Source organism: Bubalus kerabau, chromosome 9 (genome assembly GCF_029407905.1).
Source record: "Bubalus kerabau isolate K-KA32 ecotype Philippines breed swamp buffalo chromosome 9, PCC_UOA_SB_1v2, whole genome shotgun sequence".
NCBI classification, from domain to species: domain Eukaryota; kingdom Metazoa; phylum Chordata; class Mammalia; order Artiodactyla; family Bovidae; genus Bubalus; species Bubalus kerabau.
Genome location: NC_073632.1, coordinates 70,054,030 through 70,064,122, shown reverse-complemented (window position 1 = coordinate 70,064,122; position 10,093 = coordinate 70,054,030). Strand labels below are relative to the sequence as shown.

The 10,093-nt window shown below is 43.8% G+C and overlaps 1 non-coding gene across 1 annotated transcript; it reads right to left on the bottom strand.

Annotated features, from left to right (window-relative positions):
- Positions 1-8,243: 8,243 nt before the first annotated feature.
- On the bottom strand, positions 8,244-8,316 carry TRNAE-UUC (transfer RNA glutamic acid (anticodon UUC)). The gene has a single exon. It is a non-coding gene; the product is annotated as a tRNA-Glu (tRNA).
- Positions 8,317-10,093: the final 1,777 nt, after the last annotated feature.

Sequence of the window (10,093 nt, the reverse complement as noted above, 5' to 3'; positions counted from 1 at the left end):
ATACTGGGTGAGAGGGGTTAGAGGAAACTGGATGGTGTCAGAGAAAAGATCAAAGCCAGATTCCCTAAGTAGATGGCTGTCTGTTTAGATCTGATGGCTCTTTCTCATGGAGAATGTCTACCAGCTGGTTGGCTGTAGGGGAAAAAAAAGTGTTTATAATGTAGCAAAGTGTATATTTTAATTCCTGGTCTGAACACAAGAATTCACATCAGATAGTTCTCATCCTTTCACATTTGGTTTTTCGAAAGCAGCGTTCTTTTCCCACAGGAGGAAGTACTTTGCTGTCAGTGAGCACTATGTAGAAGGCAGGCTCATTCCCATAAGAATTAAAGGAGTGGCCAAGAGCATTCCATATGGGGAGTCAGCACATATGGATGGGGGAGGTAGCCTATATATATATATATATATATGGAGGAGTTAGCCCATATGGGGGAGGCAGCCCATATGGATGGGGGAGTTAACCCATATATATATGGGGGAGGCAGCCCATATGGATGGGGGATTCAGTCCACAGTGTCCTTGCAGTGCTGGATTGTCCAGAGTTCAAGAAAGTTAAGGATGCCTGACTCTCCGGCTCTAGGCAGGGAGCTGGAAATTTTCTTTCTTTCACCCACCCTCTCCCCAGGTGCAGGATCCCCCTCCAAGTCCTTAGCCACACTCTTGAGCACATCTTGCTGGTCAACTATGCTGGTCACCTAAGGAATGACTACATGGCAGGCAGCTGGCCCTGGGTGAATGAGCCCTTCACTTCAAGTCTGAAGACCTTAAGTTCTGTCGCTTCTTTATTAGAAGACCATGCAAGTTCCTTGACCTCTCTCAGCTACTGTTTCCTCACTTGTAAGAGGCTGTAATCATGCTCATCTCACAAAGCTGTTGGAAGGATTAAATGAGGTAATGCGTGTGAAACCACTTTGGAATCTGTAAAACTTCATGTATACTTCAGTTGTTAAAAGCTATCTGGTCAAGTTCCAAGATATAGTCCTGCTGAATTCCCTCACCATTCCACCTCTTTTTTTCAAGTTCATGGTGCTCTTAACCTCACCTTTTCCTGAATCTCAGCTCTGCCAGCCTTGTGTATCTCTTTTCAGACTCTCTGGTCCCATTATCATTGCTAAGTAGACAGCTGACCACATGAACACATGGCTGGCCACACTGAGGGCTAGGAGCAGGCACCTAACTCAAATTTCCCTCCCTGGAATAGGAAATTGGGACCCAGGGAGTTTATTAATTGTTTGAATTTGAATGGTTTAGATGTTAGCTCTCAAAATGTGGTCTGTGGATCCCTGGGGGTCCCTGAGGCCCTTTCATGGGGTCTATAAAGTAAAAATGATTTTCATAACAATGCTAAGAGGTTATTCGCTTTTTAAAATTATGCTTTCTTTTTTTCGCTGATGGTATAAAAGCAAAAAAGTTAGCATCTTAGCATGAACCAGGTCAGTGGCACTCAAATGTAGTTATTATATATTTTAACATTATGCACTCATTTAAAAGAAGAAAAAAAGAAAAGCAAAAACCAGTTTCACTTAAGAGTGTTCTTGATGAAATGGTAAAAAAAAAAAGATTACTAATTTCATTAACTCGACTCTGAAGTACACTTCTTTTTAATATTCTGTGTGATGAGATGGAAAGTTTGCTTATAGCACTTTTACTGCATCCTGAAGTAGGCAGCCGTCTAGGGGAAAACCACACATGTAATTGTTGGAGCTGTGAACCAAACACATTAAAAAAAATTTTTTTTTTTTTTAAGGCACACTCTTCTTACTTGAGAGAACAAACTGTGGTTTCTCAGCCCTGCATATTTGGCAGACATTTTCTTGAAAAATGAATGAAGTTTTCCTGTCACTTCAAGGAAAATAACCAACTGCATTTTTTGCCAATGATAAAACTTGAGCTTCCAAATGAAAACTAAAATCTCAAGAAACTTGTAACTACCACCATGAACTTGACAGCTTTTCAAAACTTAAAAGTATTCTGGAGGGATTGGTGATGACATTAACAAATGCAGTTTAAAATATATATATTTATATGAAATGTGTCAACATTTGAAAGATATGCAGACCTCAATAAATCCATATTTTCCAAATAACAATGACATGGGTAAGGTATTCATTCAAAGTGGATAGAATAGTGGATTGAAATGTAACAATAAGAAAGGTTCATTGATATAATTTCAGATACCACACTACATCTAAACTTTAGGAAACTACTATTCACTAAGCTTTGGTATAGTTATCAAAGGTTACCCACAATCATTGGAAAAGCCTGTTAAGATATGCCACTCTTTTTTAGCCACATGTCTCTGTGAGACTGAATTGTCTCCATATGCTTCAACCAAACAACGTAACACAACAGACTGAAAGCAGAGATAGGAATTCAGCTCTCTTCTATTAAGCAAAACCACTAAAGGGATTTGCAAAATGTCAAACAATATTGTTGTAGTCACTAAAATAGTTTTTGTTTGTTTGCTTTTGGAAACAACAACAAAAAAATCAGACTTGGCAGCCATGTTTGGCCTATGTGTGTGCAAGTGAATAGGGGAAGTTAGTATTTAGAGAACAAGAGAGAAGAGTTGGGATTAACATATATACACTATTGTAAATTGAATTGGCCAAAAAGTTGGTTTGGGTTTTTCCATTAAATGTTATGGAATGAACTTTTTGGCCAACCCAGTATAAAACAGATAACCAATAAGGACCTACTGTATAGCACAAGGAGCTCTACTCAATATTCTGTGATAACCTATATGAGAAAAGAATCTGAAAAAGAATGGATATATGTATATGTATTACTGAATCACTTTGCTGTGTACCTGAAAATAACACAATATTGTGAATCAATTATACTCCAATAATATTAAAAAAGAGAGAGAGAGAAGAGATGAAAGGACAGTGAAAGAGAGGCAGGGAGATAGAGACATGGAGATGATGCTTTTGTTCCTGATGGCTTCTGGACCTGGTTTTAATCTCTCTTGAAGCCTGGCCCTGCCCAAAGGAGAGTTCTAGATTTCCATGTATTCTTCCATTAACCCCTTTTTCTATTTAAGCTGACTTGAAAAGGGTCTGTTCCTTAGGTGGGGGTCATAAATCTGAATCCACAGACTCAGATGTGCAGGAAACAGGACCTTATAAAATTTTATATTGATATGTGAAAGTCACTCAGTCGTGTCTAACTCTGCAACGCCATGGACTATACAGACCATGAAATTCTCCAGGCCAGAATATTGGAGTGGGCAGCCTTTCCCTTCTCCAGGGGATCTTCCCAACCCAGGGATTGAACCCAGGTCTCCCGCATTGCAGGCAGATTCTTTACCAGCTGAGCCACCAGGGAAGCCCTTCTATTGATATAAATCAACTTAATTTTACTTTTGGGCCTACATCCTGCTGGGTTGATAAGTCATTCCTGAGGTTTCCCTGCCCATTTCCAGGTTGTATCCAAGCATTAAGAAGCTCAGTCTGGGAAAGCTGCTCCCTTGAAGTCTCTAAAGATAGAGCAGAAAGACACTGGTGATCAGCCTGAAGTGGCTTCTCACAGCCATGAGGAAAGGCTTGGGGTCCCTTCTCAGTCTTGGCTGGGCATGTCTTGTTCATGCAGAGAAAACCTAAACAATCTTTCCATTTGGTTTTCTTGAGATATTCAGAGAAGGAAAGGGAATCTGGGGATCCCACAGGTAGCCAGAGTAGGGAGAGTGTATTTGCCCAAGGACCATGTAATGCATTTTCATCCTCTCCCTCCTCTCTGCATACCTTGCACTGGCAAAAACTCCAGTCTTGACCAGGCTCCCTTTTGTCTGTGAATGTGATCCTTTCAGCATGCCCTTCACCAGGCCCCTGGCAGTGATGATGGAAGTATCCACGTGAGCTTTGATGGCCCGGAGAAGCGTCTTGGGGGTGCCACTATTCTGGTCTACACACTTCCTCAGAGTGGAATAGGTCCCTCCATATGCTCCTATTCTGTCCTTTATTTTCACACCACCAGCGCTTCTCATGGTCCTCATTTTTGCGTGCCTGGATCCCCTTTGTACCTCTGTGAGCCATTCCATACACAAATCCTCACATGAATCCTGCAGAGGTGCCGTGTTCAGCTTCTCGTACCATTCATCTAGCACTTAGCACATTGAGCTCCTTTCTGCAGGTCATTTCTTATGTGAGTGGCTTGTTGTCCTTTGGGAGTAGAGACTCTTTTCTCTGTGTATCCTTCAAGCCCAAGTACAACATACAGTGTTTGGTGCCACTGCTGCTTTCATGGGAATACCAGAGGGGTCTTTGGAGGATTATAAGCCAATCATTCAATAGCTTTTATTTAGCAGCTGCTGGCTGCTATACTATATTGGGTCCTGGGGTCTCAAAGATAAATTGGTGACATCTCTTCTGTGAACACGAGAAAGCACAAGGGGAAGTGTCAGAAGAGTTCACTAGTGGAGAGTCTAGCTGTCCCCAACCACTTCAGGCTAGTTTAGAACCCCTTCCTCTCTGGTCCTCTGGTGCCCTCAGCCTTTATCCATGATAAGTGTACTTAGTATGCATGCTAGTGTGCTTAACATGCCATCTGTATGTTAAAAAATCCAACATTTGGACTTCCCGGATGGTCCAGTGGTTAAGACTCTGAACTTCCAACGCAAGGGATGCCAGTTTGATCCCTGGTCAGGGAACTAAGATCCCACAAGCTGCATGGCACGGCCAAAACAAAAAAAATCTAACCGTTTATTATGAAAATGTTAAACATATATACAAGTAGAAGAGTGTAACAATGGTCCTTCCCTGCTTCAACAATTATCAACATTTTCCATTCTGGCTTCATCTCTCCCCACAGTTATTTTTCGTGAGAGAAATTTAAGGCAAATCTTAGATGCTGTATCATTTCATTCACTAATACCTCAGGATCCATCTATAAAAGATAAGGACTTTTGGAAAAATGTCATTGCAAAACTATGATCACACCTAACAAAATTAACAATAATTCTCTACTGTCATCTAATGTCTGGTTTGTGTTTATTTTTTCTCCAGTTATCTCAAAAATGTCTTTTTTAAATAATTTTCATTTTTAAAGTTAGGTCAATAGTTGCATTTGATTGGTAGGTTTCTTAAGTTTCTCTTTTAATGCAAAACATTTTAATAGTTGTCAAAGATACAGTTATTAGAATTATCTAAATATCATTTATATAAAAATTGGTATATCACATTAGGTGATTCTATAAAATAAAAACACAAAATCACACAATTCCTGCAATCCAAGAATACAGCCCCCTATCAATAGTGCAAATTACAAACACATTTTTAAAAAAGAGATTCTTGAAGTTTAATTTCCCATCACTTCCTTTCCCGCCCTGCACCATCCCCATGTATTTGTTGATGAAATCAGCTCAATTGTTTTGTTTCCACTATCAGTTTTGGCTGATTCCACTCTTGGAGTGTTTTTTATTATGTCTTTTTATTCCCTGCATTCCTTTCAATTGGCAGTTAGATCTAGAGACTTAACCATCCCAGGTGGTGAAAGTGGTAAAGAATCAGCCTGCCAATGAAGGAGATTCAGGAGATCTGAGTTCCATCCCTGGGTCAAGAAGATCCCCTGGAGGAGGAAATGGCAACCCACTCCAGTATTCTGGCATGAAAAATCTTATCGACAAAGGACCGTCCACAATCCATGGGGTCACAAAGAGTCAGACACGACTGAGCAACTGAGCATAACCATAGTCAGATTATATTTTTCTGACAATAATACAACATCGTTGTACATCTTCCATTATACCACATCAGGATGTGAATGTTGTATTCTCACAGTCTGTGTTCTTGTCTTCCTGGTTTGACTTGCTGTTCCTCGGCAGAGCGGGGAGGGACTCTCAATTACTGTAGCCTCCAGTATGTTTGGTGACCCCTGAGTCCTTAGTAGCTGAAGAGCCAGTGAGTGGCTCTGCTGAGGGAGCCAGGAGAGGTTTCCTACAGGACCTGGGTCTTGACAGATGAGTAGGCATTGGCAGGTGGGTAATGGGGCAGACAACCCAAAGAACAGACCTGGGTGAGTTCAGGAGTTGGCTTAACACTTGTGGGCATGGTCACGCTTAAGGACAAAGCAAGCACAAGTAGTGAAGTGGCATTCACTTTAGCCTTGGTAGTGATGTGGGCAGAGAAAGTAGCTCACAGAATTGTGCCAAGGCCACTTCTCTCTATTGTCTTTGGGTTTGTTCTGCTTGCAGTACAGATGAAAAATGCCCCCCGAAACTCAGGTGAGGGTTGCTGGGAAGCAGTGTTAGTAGCACTTGGGGGACTCAAGTGTCTTGTAGACATCAACGCCATTCACCCACTCATTCATGGAGACAGAAGGGAAGGACCTGGCAGAACAACAGCTTTAGACTCCAGTCTAGATTGGACTCTGGCTGGCTGAGTGACCTTGGGCAAGTCCTCCCAAGACAGGAGTCCTGGTTCCGGTCCTTGGCATGTCAGGAACCGGGCCACACAGCAGGAGGTGAGCAGCAGGTGGGAGAGTGAACAGACCTTCATCTGTATTTGCATCTGTTCTTCTTGGCTTTCATTACTGCCTGAGCTCCACCTCTGGTCAGATCAGTGGAGGCATTAGATTCTCACCGGTGCTCCAACCCTACTGTGAACAGCGCATGCATGAACTAGGTTGTCTACTCCTTATGGGAATCATACTAAAACCACCCCCACCACCCCGTATGTGGAAAAATTGTCTTCTATTAAACTGATCCCTGGTGCCCCAAGGTGTAGGAACTGTGGCTCTAAGAGTTTTGAGACTCAGTCTGAACGTGGTGATGTCAACACTGACCAGATACTGGTCGTGAGAAGTGTACATTAAGTATACATTAGGCATCTACTATAGTAACTGGTATATTTTGAGATTAATGTGTGCTGATTCTGGTCCCTCTATTCTGCAAACATTTAGAGGGACAAATGACTGCAGGGGCACTGTGCCAGGCATGGGGTGTGTCCTCCGGGGCCTGTGCCCAGTAATGGAGGAGATAAGTGGTAAGGAGGTAAGTGGTAAGTTTACAGATAATTACAATGTGAGATGGGAGGGGTTGCCACGAGAGACACAGAGCTAAAAGTGCAGTGAGACAGCCATGCCTTGGCCACGTGTGTCTCCGCGCAGGTCGGCTTCATCCAAGGCCCGCGGTGGCCCTCCCTAGATCACAGCCTGTTCTGCTTCTCCTGTTACAACATGAGCAGACTCTCTAAACTGGATGTGAAAGGAAAAAGAACAGAAAGGACTTTCTCTGCTTCTCTGAGGACAGGGGCAGTCTGCCCTCACGACCTGATGACATCCCTAACCTAGGGATAAGGACACACCTGACGCCTCCATCTTTGCCATAAAGTCAAAGCCGCTTGGGGCAGTCGGGTGCACTGGCCATGGAATCCAGCTCTTGGGATCAGCGACCTTCATCTGATTCGGTTTGTCTGCGAGGCCGCAAAACTCAGCTGGATGATCCAATCTGATGGAAAGTATACACCATGGCCGGAGTCTGAGGATAATGGGCAAGAATCCCCCGCTGTCACATGCCGGGTGCCGCGGGGGCACGTTCTGCCTGCAGGGCCCGGAGGCTGAAAGCAACATTTTCTCTATGGGAAGCACAGACTCGGCAAAGATTTGTCTCCAGGCGGCACTATAGCCTCCTCTTCTGGCACCGTGGAGACTGTTCTTCTGTCAGGATTTCTGGCATCAGGAGAAGTGAAGGGGAGCCGAGCCAGGGAGCTTCCTGGTGAAAGGTGGGCCTCCCCCAGCCTCTCTGAGCCACCGAGCACCCTGGCTGGTGCTGCTGAAGGGTAGGCGGCCAAGGACAGACTTCTTTTCAGTGAAACCTTCGTGCAAGGATTCATCTCCACAGCATGCATCATGCTCGCACTTGGTGCCTCTGACAGCCTGCGGGTTTGGGCTGCCTTTGCAGCTTTATTAGGCATCACAGCAGCTGAGCAGACTGCTTTTTTTTTTTTAACCCCAGTTCTCCGAGCTAGTCTTTAATTTCTCAGGCTTTGCTTTTGTGAAGCCCTTTTATTAAAACTGTGTGATACAGTCACTGAAAAGATCAGAAGGAAAAAAAAAAAAATAGAACATAAAGAAGGGAATATCCAGGAAACCATTGTAGGGATCAAGAAGTAGACCATTCCTGGCTCCCAGAAACACAGCCCCCTTGCTTGGCCACACTCCTCCCCCTCTTCCCTATCTTTTTTTTTTAACAGTCAGCAGGAACTCACATTTTTTTTTTCTCCCCAGGCAGCTTGTGGAAATCTTAGTTCCCTGACCAGGGATTGAACCTGGGCCCTCAGCATTGAAAGTGCAGAATCCTAACCACTGGACCACCAGGGAAGTCCCAGTCCTTCCTGGTTTTTCTTTTTTTTTTTTTAATTTAAAGATTAAAAAAATTAAATGTTGTGTTGGTTGTGGCCATTCAACAATGCAAATCAGCCATAATTTGCTGATTTGCCATATACATATCCATCCATCCATACATACATATACATACATACATATATGTATGTATACAGCCATATACATACATTCCCTCCCTCCTTAGCTTTCCACCCCTCCCCCATCTCATCCCTCCAGGTCATCACAGAGAGCCAGACTGGGCTCCCTGTGCTACACAGCAAGTTCTCATCAATTACTCATCTTACACCTGATAATGTATATATGTTGATGTTACTTTCTTCGTTTTTCTCACTCTCTTCCTCCCTCACTGTGTCCACAAGTCCACTCTCTACATCTGCATCTCTTTTCCTTCCTTGCAAATAGATTCATCAATATGATTTTTCTAGATTCCAGGTTTTAATGTCAATTGTTTCTTTGCTTCTCTTTATGCTTTGGCCACCTAACTATTCATCTGGAAACACTGTAATTTATCCTTGCAAGCTTTAAAATTTATAGAAATGGGATTATATGCCACCTATTATTTCCCTGCTGGTTTCTTTCACCCAATATCATGTGTGTAAGAGGCCTCTGTGTGGTTCCCCAGAGATGGAGTCCAGGCATTTTCCTGGCTACATAGTATTCCATTGTTAGGACACATAACAAAGTAGTCATTCTGTTGTTGCTGGCTGTTGGAGCTGTTTGCAGCAATGCTGCTGAGAGCGTTCTTGTACAGGTCTCCTGGTGCATGAGTTGCTCTTAAAAGCTGTGCTCTCATATTGTGTGGCTGGGGACAGGGGCTTTGGCCATGCTGCTCTTCAGGGAACTGATTGTGGATTTTGGCTCATGCTCCAGCCTCTCTCCTGCATACCACTGGGTGGGTGGATTGGCCTGGAGGTCACTCATTAGAATTCTCCCAAGAAATCAAAGGAGGAAGAAGCAAGAACTTTCTGGGAAGGAGAAAGGGAACCACTTGAAAGGGTACTGAACTGGAGATCAAAGAGCCCTTCTTGCTGCTGGCTTTTGCTGTGAGCCGTTACTGCACACCCTGCAGTAATGAATTCACTTATCTTCAGAGCTCGCTGCATTCCCCACCTACTGCCTCCTAATCAGCAAGCCTCCACTCAAGGCCAACAGCATCATCATTAACAAGTCCTGGGACTCGGAGCCAGGGTGCCCTTGGCTGCCACGGGCACTTAGCCCTGCTGGAATTGCTTTGGGGAAGAGCTTTGAAGCCCATTTGCAGAGGTTGTTAAATCAGAGAAAGCTGGAACCGGAAGTCCTTCGAGATTGTCCCAGGAGGGCTCTGTGGCTGTTTACAGGCTTGTGGGGGAAATTTGAAGAGAGGTCCTGTTTATTTTCATTCCATGGAATTAGTAGGTTCGGCATGTTCAAGAAAGCATCTCCCTTCCTCTCCTCTTTCTATGCCCTTTTGTCTTTTTCACGCTCATGCCTCCTTTTTTCAGAAATTAATTAGTCTCTTCTTCTACCATGAAAGAACAGATATACATCTCCCTCCAATGAGCCTTTGTTAGGGGTGCCAACTGCTGCTGCTGCTGCTAAGTCGCTTCAGTCGTGTCCGACTCTGTGCGACTCCAGAGACGGCAGCCCACCAGGCTCCCCCGTCCCTGGGATTCTCCAGGCAAGAACACTGGATGGAGTGGGTTGCCATTTCCTTCTCCAATGCATGAAAGTGAAAAGTGAAAGTGAAGTCGCTCAGTCGTGTCCGACTCTTCGC